Source organism: Pleurodeles waltl, chromosome 4_2 (assembly GCF_031143425.1).
Source record: "Pleurodeles waltl isolate 20211129_DDA chromosome 4_2, aPleWal1.hap1.20221129, whole genome shotgun sequence".
In the NCBI taxonomy this organism is placed as follows: Eukaryota; Metazoa; Chordata; class Amphibia; order Caudata; family Salamandridae; genus Pleurodeles; species Pleurodeles waltl.
The window spans coordinates 1,067,863,796-1,067,878,631 of record NC_090443.1 but is presented as its reverse complement, the minus strand read 5'-3'; the positions used below and the strand labels follow the sequence as shown (position 1 = coordinate 1,067,878,631).

The 14,836-nt window shown below is 45.1% G+C and overlaps 1 protein-coding gene across 1 annotated transcript in view; it reads left to right on the top strand.

Annotated features, from left to right (window-relative positions):
* Positions 1-13,839: 13,839 nt before the first annotated feature.
* LOC138293776 (zinc finger protein 883-like) overlaps positions 13,840-14,836 on the top strand; it is a 156,373-nt gene continuing 155,376 nt past the window's right edge. Inside the window, exon 1 of the mRNA XM_069233118.1 lies at positions 13,840-14,019. The gene's annotated coding sequence lies outside the window, so the exon portion shown is untranslated. The remainder of the gene's footprint in view (positions 14,020-14,836) is intronic.

The window sequence follows — 14,836 nt, the reverse complement described above, 5'->3', positions numbered from 1 at the left end:
TGAACCGGTGTAGACTGGCTTATGCAGAGATGGGCACCATCTGTGCCCATCAAAGCATTTCCAGAGGCTGGGGGAGGCTACTCCTCCCCAGCCCTGACACCTTTTTCCAAAGGGAGAGGGTGTAACACCCTCTCTCTGAGGAAGCCCTTTGTTCTGCCTTCCTGGGCCAAGCCTGGCTGGACCTCAGGAGGGCAGAAACCTGTCTGAGGGGTTGGCAGCAGCAGCAGCTGCAGTGGAGACACCGGAAAGGCAGTTTGGCACTACCCGGGTCTGAGCTAGAGACTCGGGGGATCATGGAATTGTCCCCCCAATGCCAGATCGGCATTGGGGGGACAATTCCATGATCTTAGACATGTTACATGGCCATGTTCGGAGTTACCATTGTGACGCTGTACATAGGTAGTGACCTATATGTAGTGCACGCGTGTAATGGTGTCCCCGCACTCACAAAGTCCGGGGAATTGGCCCTGAACAATGTGGGGGCACCTTGGCTAGTGCCAGGGTGCCCTCACACTAAGTAACTTTGCACCTAACCTTTACCAGGTAAAGGTTAGACATATAGGTGACTTATAAGTTACTTAAGTGCAGTGTAAAATGGCTGTGAAATAACGTGGATGTTATTTCACTCAGGCTGCAGTGGCAGGCCTGTGTAAGAATTGTCAGAGCGCCCTATGGGTGGCAAAAGAAATGCTGCAGCCCATAGGGATCTCCTGGAACCCCAATAACCTGGGTACCTCAGTACCATATACTAGGGAATTATAAAGGTGTTCCAGTAAGCCAATGTGAACTTGTGAAATTGGTCACTAGCCTGTTAGTGACAATTTGGAAAGGAATGAGAGAGCATAACCACTGAGGTTCTGATTAGCAGAGCCTCAGTGAGACAGTTAGTCACTACCCAAGTCAAACAGGATGACTCTAGAAGCCATCCCAGAGTGATTGGATGATCATCCAACTACTGTAGAAGTCATTTTCACATCATCGGGCATCATCAAGCTCTTGAAGTCATCAGCAGAGTTTAGAAAAGTGAGCCTGATGATTTGAGAATGACTTGAAAATGAGTGTGTGATGACTACACAAGTCGTGATTATTTGTGATGACAAGGGGATAAGCAGCTGATGACTTTTCGTTCTGAGGTTGTTGCTGATGATTTGATGATGCTTTGAAGATGACTACCTAATTACTTCATTGGCACTAACAAGATTAAAGTGGGTCTGACGATTTGAGGAGGACCTGCTCATTGCTTTAATAGGCTATGTCTGTTTTGGTTTCATTCTTGTTACAAAAAATATCGCTTATGGATAATATCAGAATTATTTGCTGATTGGTGGAAAAAAACACAATTTCGTTATTTTATACGTTTTCGTTTACATACAAAGAAGCACAAAATGTTATTCTGAGAACTGTTATAAGATCGTCCACAGGATAATGCTGTTCCACCTTTCATCTAATTTCATATTGGGTAAAAACAAGCATCCAGTGTTAAAATGAGCAATACATAACATTAATAAAGACGTAAATTGAGTAGTATAGGTAGGGCCATTAGATTTAAGGGATCATCCTAGATTTCTTTCTTTCTCAAATTGTGTGTTCTGAGGCAAATATTTTTTTTCCAGAGCTTCCTGTCTGTTCATTATTGCATTCCTTCCAATACAATACTTTAGTATGTGCGCTGTACAAAAACCTCTCTTGTTTTCATTTAATAGCTTACAATGTTCCATTTGTAAAAAGAATCCGGCCACGTACAGAATACCCATGACCTCGGACTTCTCTTAGTGAAGGGGCAGAATTGTTTCTCGATTTATGTTTTAAAACGTGCACTTTTAATTAAGAACAAATAATCTGATTTACTCGGGAGAAACGCTTGTGTGTAAAATAAATACACTTACTTGAATTTTGAAGCCACCTCATTTTATGCGCGCATTATCTTTGTTGCATGATAACATACAAAATATTTTCAAGACTCTGCTTGTGTACTGGCTCTTACAGTCTGAACAACCCGTAAGTCAGAGCTCTTTGTTACTTTCATGGGCTCGCCTATTCTACGAGGCACGTTAGGACATCTGTTGTCGTTGCCAGTGATTGATGACTGCAAGTTAATAAGGTGATAGTTTGCAGTCCCTTTTCTGTTTCCGGTATCACGCAGTCCCTTTTCTGTTTCCGGTATCACGCAGTCCCTTTTCTGTTTCCGGTATGACGCAGTCCCTTTTCTGTTTCCGGTATCACGCAGTCCCTTTTCTGTTTCCGGTATCACGCAGTCCCTTTTCTGTTTCCGGTATCACGCAGTCCCTTTTCTGTTTCCGGTATCACGCAGTCCCTTTTCTGTTTCCGGTATCACGCAGTATCGCCTCTGCTTTGGGCGGAAGCGGAAGCTGAGGTGCAGGCTGCAGGAACCTCTGGAGAAGGGAGGAAGTTCTGCACCGTCGAACACTGTGCATATTCTGGGAGAGTTTACTTGAGAGGAAAAGAAGAAAGCGTTCCTCCGTTTCTGTGGTATTTTTGGCTCGGGGACCGTGGGAAGAGGCAGAAAGTGAGACCAGGCCGATCCTCGCCTTTCAGGGTTGTTGACAAACGGCGCGCTTGTTCCAAAGGCAGGAGTTCGCTACTCTTAACTATCTGGCGCCAAAATGTAGTGCTTTGTTTGCGAGAGGTGGTGGATGCAGGATTCCAGCTCTCCTCTGAGCTTTACTTATTGTGGCTTTCTTATTGAAAAGCCGGGAATAGACCCACCTGTGAGCTAGATTGCATGCTGGGGATTTGTTTGAGACAACAGCAAATGTGGGAGCGGTGGGGGAGAGGGGGGTTAACAAGGGATGTACACTCACATCTCATCGACAGTGGAGCAGACGCATTTGTATATTTTGCTTTATTATTTCAAAAGTGTGTGTGGAAACCTGTCGGAATAATTGTTTGATTTGATTTTGCAAGAGGTGTCAGTCGGAATTTTATGCCATTTACCCTAATGTAATATAACTAATTGAAGCATCAGAGCCGATCCACCCAAGCTTGATCCCAATGGCATTAATGACACTTTATTATCTTGTTATCAGCAATTCATGGTGCAGCATTTTCATCTCTACACCTTACATATTTAATTACTGACTGTTTAATAAAACATCGCTCCTCTTTTTTTCCCCTCATCTTCACTATCAGCTGTTCTTCCTCCCCTTCTCACCTCACTTTCCTTTTCGACGTTCATGTTCTGTTCTATGTCTGTTTCCCCTTTCTCTCTGCTACCCCCTCACCAACCATTTTCAGGTTTGCATCTGTCCCTTACACTCCTTTCATGCCCTCCCCTCTTGGACTGCTCTTCTTCTCTTGCCTCTCGCTCCTTTCTTATCCGCTTTCCACTTTTTACTCTCATGTTCCATGCCAATCTTGCACTCCTTTCTCTGCCTTCCCCAGTTCTCTTCAAATTCTTTGTCTACTTTGCATTCAGAGTTCTTCTCCTTCCTCACTCTCCCTTTTATGTTTTTCCTTTTTGCACATATCTTTCATGGCTTCCACTTGTCTGCTTCATTCCTTCTTCACCACTCTTCTTCCCTACTCCCCCTCCTTAGAAAGTGTTTACACATTGCCATCCAGTCCCGGTGCGTTAGTGCAATGAAGATACCTTCTACATTTTTGTGCAGTACTGCTATTACCAGAACTGCTTGTTGAGGACTCGGCCTCCTGTCAAGGAGCAGCATGCAATCTTCTCTATGTAGTGCAAATAGGATCTGAAAGCTACCACAAATTCCCCCCACTCTACCAGCGCTCATCCCTGGGGCTGCTTGATCACTAAACTGAAGGCCTCAGCCAGTACAGCCCAAAAACCTCAATCACTTGGCAATGGTCACAGCTATGCTGCAAACTGGAAGGGCTGGGTTTGAATGTTCTGAAATATAGAAAAAGCAGTGGCTTAGCTACGAGTGTTGGCACTGACGGCCTGACTTTTGGCTCTGTCACTGTTTTTGTTTTATCATGTGTTTGTTGCAAAACGTGGTTAGGAAACCTGTCAGGCCCACATTAATCTAAAACAGTTTGTTAAAAGCAAAACTGTTCTTGGTATTAAAAAGCACGCAGTGCCATATTATTTCCTAGCTTTTTAAGAAAATGCTTTGTGTGGATGTGTTCCTTCTCAAAGGCAAGATTGCCACCACTCAAAGCAAAGTTAATCAATGTGTGAAGGGTACTGCGCCATGGTGTATGGTGTAGTAGATTGATTAAACATGATGGACCTATGGATGCAAGTAGGTATATTGCACATATAAGTAGAGCTATGAGTCTTGGAGGCTCCCCAAGGTGTACTGAGATCATATTGTGATACGCAGGGAGTCCTATTAGTTTCGAGGGCCCTTTTGATGACGTTTCCTAGATTAAAGTTCTGCTATCACCAAGCACGACACTTAAAGAACTGGTGGCCATCCAATCAGCTGTTCCAAAGCCTATTCCTTAAACAAGTTTTCTGAGAGTTTGTCAGGTTTCAAAACAGCTAAATGGCATTCTGTTTACATTATTTGAAATTCCACTATAACGTTTGACTTAACAATTTTGTCACAGAAAATCACATAAAATTGGATTGACATAAAAAAAAGTGAAACTGTGGCTTATGATCCAGATATTATCACATGATTTAAGTACCAATAATAAGTAACTTTTGATTATTGTGGGTGATGATGGGGGCCAGAGTGTAACAGGTGATAAGATGATTGTTATACTATTCTTCTTTTTTTTACAAGCATTGACAATTAGAGTAATGTTACATTCTTTCATCATATTTCATCCATCAGTCACAGAAGGATGGAAGACTGAGTTTGCATTCAAGAGGTTTTAATTTGACCCCTCTCAATTATTAGAAGTCCATAAGAGTATTTACCTCACTGGGCCATTTTGTGGATTTTAGAAGAGACAATTGGCAGGCCGAAGGAAAAAAAAGCTGTAGGAAAAGCACAATGAGTGTGACAACAATAGAATGAAGGGATTATGACAGAAGAGGACAGGTATGAATGTCTTGGAGGAGGATGGGATTGGAGGATTTTGGTACTGAATGAATGGTGTCAGACCATAGCCTAAACAGGTGACAGCATGTATGTATATGGTATTTTTAGCCAAAAAGCTGCGTAGCGCTAAACATGGTCAAAGATTAGCATAAAGTCAATACATTAGCAGGCTGTGGCATGTGAAGGTGGGAGTTTGGTGACACAGGATAAGGGGTACAAGAAGGGGTGGCTAACAGGAGGAGACAAGGATGTTTTGAAAAGAGAAGTATTTTTTGCTGCCAAGATAGGATCACAGGATGGTGACGGGCTGGTGCCATGACAGGAGGGAAAAGAGATTGGCTACCAATAGGGACAGACTGAGGTAGGAGTGGAGCCTCGCCGTTTCATACATAAGCTTTATTCGGCCACAGACCATCAAAGCAATACAGTACAATACAGTATAAATATAAAATTATATTATCATATCAAGATTAAAGGAATAAGGTCCATGTTTGCCCGACTTAAAACAATTTCAATCATTTTGAATAAAAAATACGTATGCGCCATGCCGATACTAAAAACTTGCTTACTGCATAAATTGTCACATTTGAATTATGACTTTTTAAGATCCTCAAAGCTAAAACATATTTCCTTAAATTCAGTTCCCGACAGATTTTGCGAATCCATTTAAACCTTGGGGTTGAGTAAGTGGGACAAAAAAACATGAAATGTTCTACTGTTTCGGAAGAAGTGCCACATGCAGGACAAATATTGGAGCTTAACTTGGGTCCCCATCTGCTCGTCAAGGCCTTCAAAGGTAATGTTCCGAATCGAAATCTGGCATACAGACTTTTACCTAGTAAATCAGGAATTATATCTAGCTATAGTTCGAATTCTGGGTACCATTTAAAATCAATAAATAAATTAGTTAAGTGACCATTCGATTTTTGGGAAATGTAATTATTACGTATGTGCCTCGCCGTAATTCTCCACCAAAAATTCTGATGGGAACACTGACACTTTATCAGAGTACCTATACTAATGGCAGGAAAACATCCTTTGATGACAGAAAACCCTAGCAGCCTAGGAATTTCCTAAGAATCACTATTGCGTGCCTTGTAAAGCAGAGCTACGCATTAGGCGAGGAAGGCCCGGGAACGATACAGCCATGTAATTCTTTAGCTTTACATATTTTATTACTGTATGCATTATGAAGCAGAGATATACACACTTTCTCGCTCGCCCACACTATCTCCTTTTTTTCCTCTGCTTCTCGCCTCACTCCTTTACTACTATCTAGTACTTTTCAATCTTTCCCTTCCACTCTCCTTTCTGTCCCCATTAATGCTCTTCTTTCTAGGTCCCCTTTTCTTCCTTTCCCTACCCCTTCTCCTTTCTCCTCTTCTCATTCTCATTGTGTTCCTTTCTTCCACTCCAGGCTCTGCTTTCCCCAGTTCGCTTTCCTCTTGTCATTATCTCTGACTCACCCTCCAGTCTCTTCCCCTTCCTCACTCTCCCTTTTTATCAGATTTTCCTTCTCACCTATACTTGATGGTTTCCATCTATTTCTGTTTCCTTCCTTCCTTATCCACAGTTCTTCCATACTCCTTCACCTGAGAACCTGTTTGCACATTGTAATCCAGGTCTGATCTGTGAGTGCAATGATCATAGGATAAACTATTGCTTTACAATGTTCACAGCTGGGCCACAAAGTGACAGGTCAGGCGGAATTTCATGTGGTCTTGCCCTGTCCTGAAATTTACAAAAATCCTGTGGGAGACCTACTATCTCTGCCCAGCTCAGCCTTAACTCTGTGACCTAGTGACAGTGTTTCAAGTATCACCCTCATTTTGATTGTTAATTATTAACATATATCTAACTTTTTGAGTGAAGTTTGTGTTCCTGACTGGGTTTGAATGTTCTAAAATATGAAACAGCAACAGTAAGGCCTGACAGCCAGGCCTTCTGTCATCATGCTTCCACCACACATGAAGAAGCTCCCTTGCCAAGTATCTATTTCATGGGTTCACTCACCAGTCCCTGTAGGCAGATTTTTGGTCTATCTCAGGACTCGGGAGAAGGTGGTGACAGTTGCCAATTCTTCCCTGGCTGGACACACTGATTTAGTAGCTGATTGGATACTAAGGTAGGTGTTAGTCTCAAGTAGCCTCTATACTGGGATCTACTAGGCCTTGCTTTTAATGTTTTCAGTGCATGAATTTCAGAATTGGCAAGGCCTGTTCTGTTCTTAAGAAAAGCATACGTTTGGAACGGTAAAATCTGTAAGCAATAGAGAAAATAAAAAGCAGTAGCCTACTGCATAAATTAGTAGATGTCACATGTACTATTTGATGCTCGCTGAATATTGGTTTCAAATTTAAGCCAGTATTTTTGCGACCAGTAAATCATTTTTGGAACTGATCTATGCACAAATAAGTTGGTTTAAAAATTTAGATTCAGAGTGGAACGCAATCTGATCTGTTACTTCAATATTCATGATTGGAGACCATCACTGGGATGGTGGCCTACTGCAGTCAGGAGGCTAACATGTCTGGGACTGCCTTTTTTAAGCAAGCATTGGCAAAGACAATAGGTCTTGCCTTTGCAAGAGCTATTGGTTTTGCCAATGTGTTTGAGCCATATTCTAGCTTTTGCAAGTATGCACATAGGTAGTTCAAGTGGTGATTTGTTGCAGAGGCGTGTGGTGTCCACCCCCCACCTATTGTTCTAAAGTCTACTTTAAATTGGCTATTCAACCACTGTACAATCCAGTGATGAAAAGCTGGTTTTGTTTTCCCCTATCCTCTTACCACACTCCTCTATCTCCCTGTTCTCTTTCAGCCTACTCCCTGCATCTTTTGCACATCATTTACACCCACCACCTACACTCCCCAGCCAATTTTATTTCTCACTGATAATGAGTCAACTTTCACAACACAAAATTATTATCAGTGCCTATTGCAGGAAGAGTGTGAAATAGCATGATATCATTCACAGCCTCTCACTCACTACCCAATTCATCCTCACACATTCCCAGTAGTTACAACACCCCTCACAGACTGAAGCGCAACCACTCACACCACACACTCAAAATGCTATAACTAACCGTGCAGTGCTTACCATGTCATGTGATGAACCACAGCCTTTTAACCTACTCAATCCACAGTTCACTTAGTACATGCTCATAATTTTACAAGACACCCCTGTTCACCCACATTCACTTGAAACATTATTTGCCTAAAGTCACCCACTTACATCATCCCTCACTCACCATCACTGAAACTATTAGACTTCACTTGCGCACACCTCCAACTCAACATTTGTTCACCCTTGACACTGCTCACTGTCACCAGTTAATTGGTTATACCTCCTACATAGACTCATAATCTACCTGTTACAACATCCATACCATTTGCTTGCCTTTCATCACTCAATACAGTTTAGAACTCACTGGCCATGCCATCTTTTCACACAGAACCGCTAGTACTACAATTCTGCTTCATGTAGCACAACTAGACAAGATTGTGTTCCCACACTACCATCAGTGCACACCTCTTACAATTTTCATTTATCAGTCTTCTACAACAACCGTCCATTATAACTGTACCTGTTTAAAGCATCCACCCCCTAAAGTAATTTAGCCATGTGCAGCAAAACTCAGTCATCCACATACTAACAGCACATTCCACTCACTTATAACACTACTCATATAACTGTCTCTCAACACTAATCGCTCATCTCACCAAAACATCCTCACAAAGCACCATTCAATCACTTTGAATACTACGCAGCAACATCAGCAAAACTGATAACCCACTCACAGCACTGATTTACACCATTGACTCCCCATCATCTACTTAAACATGTTTGAGACACTAAACACATACAAGATGCAAAAGCACCTTCCTCCATTACCATTTCACTGACCCCTCACAACACACATTATGTTGCACCTAACACCATTTATCCTTTCAGAACACCACTGACACATGCTTCTGGCACCACTTCCTACACCAGTCACTCACTCCATTCGCTTCCCTTTAGGCAGTTGCAACAGCACCTTCTTCCAGCAACAATCAGTTAGACTATCATACAAACACAGAGTAACAACTCCAACAACTATCTCATCTCCGCCACTAACTTTAACCACTCACCACACTATGATGTTCATATCCCTTGACAAAACCACTTTCACTACACACTTCTCCAGTAGCCAGTCACCTCTGTCCCTTTACTGCTCAGTCGCTGCCCCCTCATCAGAAGAACCACTTGCCTTCAGCTACATGCATCAACCATTCTCGGCTAGTCAGAAACACCAGTCATTCACACCACCAACACATGCCACAATCACATGCTTCGCTCACAGCAACAATAAGCTACATCCACTCAAGCAATGTCTAACTTGCTCACACCATTCACCCATCTCAGCTATCATTCACCAATGTAATCATTCACATGAGCCACTCGGTCACATCTTACCCATAGCTCTGCGTAACCGTATTTGCCTCACATAGCATTACCAAGCCACTCACAGCTTTTTTTTCACGTCACAACTTGCAGTCTCATGCATGCACAATTTCACACTCAACACAGCTTCTGCACTAATGGTGCTAATCCTTACACTTACAGTGATTTTTGAACATCTTTAGTATAAAAAATATATATATTTGATTAGAGTGGCAAAGATCAAAATGAAATAATAGAGGTGAGACAGGATTAAAAGGAGTGAAATAATATTAGTGGTTCTCCAATTTGTGTAATAGCTTAACACTCAAAGTGGTAATCGTGAAATTGCCCCGTAGTAACCTAAACATATCTTTAAGTCCCCATAGGTAAGGCTGGGTAAATTTTCTGTGGTAAGCTGAATTGAATTCCAAGAAAAGTTTCATTTTCCTGTTTCTTCTTCTGTTTTCTGTGCACACATAACATAGTGAACAGCTAAAAATATCCCATGGTGATCCATGTAATGCTGAGGGAATACCTGCCCATTCCGCCAATCACAATCTGTAACTGGTGAGCAAGGCCAGTGCTAGGGTGAATGTCTTCCTACAGGTCAATCAGAAGAGACTAACCACATCCTTTTCTTACATTAATTCTCAATTTCTGCTTTTAGACAATCAGGATCGTTCTCTCTGGTTAGACCCTTCTGATTGGATGCAAGGTACACATTCAGAGTTACAATGGGCAGTGCATGCTTCCATTGAGCAGTTTCAATGGTTTTCTCGTATTCAGACTATGAATCCACCTTTTTTTTATTTGAGGACAGCCCATGAACCAGTTACTTGTATTTTTTGTAGCCATGATCCGCTTTGCAGACAAAATTAATAAAAAATATGGACTTTTTAACTTCCACAGTATGTCAGACAAGGTTTAGCCATTAATATTCAGGATCATTTTAGAGCAGTGGTTCTTAACCTGTGGTAGGGAGGGGGGGGACCTTACTCAGGGGGACTGCAACTACGTTAAAAAATTAAATAATATTAACAGACTAATAAAATGTATTAAAATAAAGAAGCAAAATGTACAGCTGTAAATCCTCCGATTTATTTGTGGGAGCATCGCAAGTGCATCAAATAGAATATAGTATCGTATGGACGATGAGGGACCTAAATTAATTTGGAAAAGCACCAATATTTCTATTAAAATGTTGATTTTTGTTTATTTGTGAATGAATAAAACATTTGATCATTTGTGTGTTTGTTTGATTATTGCCTGTTTCTGTATTTGCTGTGCATTGTTTTGCTGTTCAAATAGTAAATGCTTAGCTGTGGACCCTGGTTTCCAGTAATGACTCATCTGGGCCCCCCAGACTCCAGCAATAATGCAGTGGGTTCCCCGAGTTCCAGTAATGATTAAAAGGGGGTCCACAGAAGTCAAAAGGTTGAGAACAACTGTTGTAAAGTAATACATCCCCATCTTGAAATCATCATAGAGTAATACAGCCAGATGCTATCTTGGGGCAATATATCTCCATCATTACGGCATCATATGGCCTCATTCTAAAGTTATCCTGGTGCCATCCTTGAGTAATGCAACCTCATTTTTATGCCATTACAACATACATCTGTGATAATACAGCCCCATCCTGGAATACTCCTATCATCCTGAACTAATCCAGCCTAATCCAGAAATCATCCTGGGGTCATCCTGCAGTAGTACATGATCATCAGATGTGTTTCACTGAAGTAATCAGGAATCCATCCTGGAGTAGTTTCTGTGATGACTCTAGAATCATCTCATTTAAATATTTCGCCCTATAGGCATACTTCAGGATGGTTTGGGATGACTTCCCCAGATAATTACAGGAATAGCCCAGCTGAAGTCATCAGATGACTTCAGAATGACTCCAGGATGATCTTCCTTTTCGACTTGGGTACACAGGTAACACATTCAGGCACACTTATGAGCACTGGGGCCCTGGGTTACCAGGGTCCCAGTGACACATACAACTAAAACAACATATATACAGTGAAAAATGGGGGTAACATGCCAGGCAAGATGGTACTTTCCTACACCTCCAGTACACCACATCCCCTCAGGGCCCTCTTGTAAATCACCCCAGTACCCTCCCATACATCACCCCAGTACATCACCCAGTGCCCTCCAGTACATCACCCCAGTACATCACCCCAGTACCCTCCAGTACATCACCCCAGTACATCACCCCAGTACCCTCCCGTACATCACCCCAGTACCCTCCAGTACATCACCCCAGTACCCTCCAGTACATCACCCCAGTGCCCTCCAGTACATCACCCCAGTACATCACCCCAGTACCCTCCAGTACATCACCCCAGTGCCCTCCAGTACATCACCCCAGTACCCTCCAGTACATCACCCCAGTGCCCTCCCGTACATCACCCCAGTACATCACCCCAGTACCCTCCCGTACATCACCCCAGTACATCACCCCAGTACCCTCCCGTACATCACCCCAGTACCCTCCAGTACATCACCCCAGTACATCACCCCAGTACCCTCCCGTACATCACCCCAGTACATCACCCCAGTACCCTCCCGTACATCACCCCAGTACATCACCCCAGTACCCTCCCGTACATCACCCCAGTACCCTCCAGTACATCACCCCAGTACCCTCCCGTACATCACCCCAGTACATCACCCCAGTGCCCTCCCGTACATCACCCCAGTACCCTCCAGTACATCACCCCAGTGCCCTCCCGTACATCACCCCAGTGCCCTCCCGTACATCACCCCAGTACCCTCCAGTACATCACCCCAGTGCCCTCCCGTACATCACCCCAGTACATCACCCCAGTACCCTCCAGTACATCACCCCAGTACATCACCCCAGTACCCTCCCGTACATCACCCCAGTACCCTCCAGTACATCACCCCAGTACCCTCCAGTACATCACCCCAGTGCCCTCCAGTACATCACCCCAGTACATCACCCCAGTACCCTCCCGTACATCACCCCTGTGCCCTCCAGTACATCACCCCAGTGCCCTCCCGTACATCACCCCAGTACATCACCCCAGTACATCACCCCAGTACCCTCCCGTACATCACCCCAGTACCCTCCAGTACATCACCCCAGTACCCTCCAGTACATCACCCCAGTGCCCTCCAGTACATCACCCCAGTACATCACCCCAGTACCCTCCAGTACATCACCCCAGTGCCCTCCAGTACATCACCCCAGTACCCTCCAGTACATCACCCCAGTGCCCTCCCGTACATCACCCCAGTACATCACCCCAGTACCCTCCCGTACATCACCCCAGTACATCACCCCAGTACCCTCCCGTACATCACCCCAGTACCCTCCAGTACATCACCCCAGTACCCTCCAGTACATCACCCAGTGCCCTCCAGTACATCACCCCAGTGCCCTCCAGTACATCACCCCAGTACCCTCCAGTACATCACCCCAGTGCCCTCCCGTACATCACCCCAGTACCCTCCAGTACATCACCCCAGTACATCACCCAGTGCCCTCCTGTACATCACCCCAGTGCCCTCCAGTACATCACCCCAGTGCCCTCCAGTACATCACCCCAGTACATCACCCAGTGCCCTCCCGTACATCACCCCAGTGCCCTCCAGTACATCACCCCAGTACCCTCCCGTACATCACCCCAATGCCCTCCAGTACATCACCCCAGTACCCTCCAGTACATCACCCCAGTACCCTCCAGTACATCACCCCAGTACCCTCCCGTACATCACCCCAGTGCCCTCCAGTACATCACCCCAGTACATCACCCAGTACCCTCCAGTACATCACCCCAGTGCCCTCCAGTACATCACCCCAGTACCCTCCCGTACATCACCCCAGTGCCCTCCCGTACATCACCCCAGTGCCCTCCAGTACATCACCCAGTACCCTCCGGTACATCACCCCAGTACCCTCCGGTACATCACCCCAGTACATCACCCCAGTACCCTCCGGTACATCACCCCAGTACATCACCCCAGTACCCTCCGGTACATCACCCCAGTACATCACCCCAGTACCCTCCCGTACATCACCCCAGTACCCTCCCGTACATCACCCCAGTACCCTCCCGTACATCACCCCAGTACCCTCCGGTACCCACAGCCGCCTTGCCTTCTACATCTCAGTTCACGTCTCGGCGCCCGCGCGGCTCTGTCGCTTCTACATTAACACTTTTGTGAAATGATCTTGATTTCTTTCAGTTTCATCTAGCGCGGAAACGGTTGGAGGGCCTCGGGGCGCTTTGGGGCAGCACTTCCGGTTACTAAGAAAACGGACGAAGAGAAAAGAGTTCAAAACAGAACTGGTGCACTACTTCCGGTTCATGGACGAGCTCACTGCCGTTCTACTGCTTCCGGTTCATGGACGCGCTCGCGTGACCCAGTACTGCTTCCGGTTCCTTCGTCTGCCTCTGACCTTCGCCCTGTTTTCGGTTCCTCCGGGTACCTGTGACTCGCTATCGTCTGGGTCTGACCTCAGTACTACTTCCGGTTCCGGTCCGTCTGCCGCAGAGACGATGCCCCCCCCACTGCGCTTTGTTCTGCATTCACACCCCCGCCATCTTGTGCCCCCCCGGACAGCAGCGCCCCCCGCGCCCGGGTGAGTACCGAGGGGGGGGGGGGGGGGGTACTGGGAGTACTGCAGTGTCACCGAGGGGGGAGGGGAGGACCTTTAATACATTACATCATCCAGGGGGGGTTATACCCGAGGAGCTGTGATACATTACATCATCCAGGGGGGGTTATACCCGAGGAGCTGTGATACATTACATCATCCAGGGGGGGTTATACCTGAGGAGCTGTGATACATTACATCATCCAGGGTGGGTTATACCCGAGGAGCTGTGATACATTACATCATCCAGGGTGGGTTATATCTGAGGAGCTGTGATACATTACATCATCCAGGGTGGGTTATACCCGAGGAGCTGTGATACATTACATCATCCAGGGTGGGTTATACCCGAGGAGCTGTGATACATGACATCATCCAGGGTGGGTTATACCTGAGGAGCTGTGATACATTACATCATCCAGGGTGGGTTATATCTGAGGAGCTGTGATACATTACATCATCCAGGGGGGGTTATACCCGAGGAGCTGTGATACATTACATCATCCAGGGGGGGTTATACCCGAGGAGCTGTGATACATTACATCATCCAGGGGGGGTTATACCCGAGGAGCTGTGATACATTACATCATCCAGGGTGGGTTATATCCGAGGAGCTGTGATACATTACATCATCCAGGGTGGGTTATATCTGAGGAGCTGTGATACATTACATCATCCAGGGTGGGTTATATCCGAGGAGCTGTGATACATCACATCATCCAGGGTGGGTTATACCCGAGGAGCTGTGATACATTACATCATCCAGGGTGGGTTATACCTGAGGAGCTGTGATACATTACAT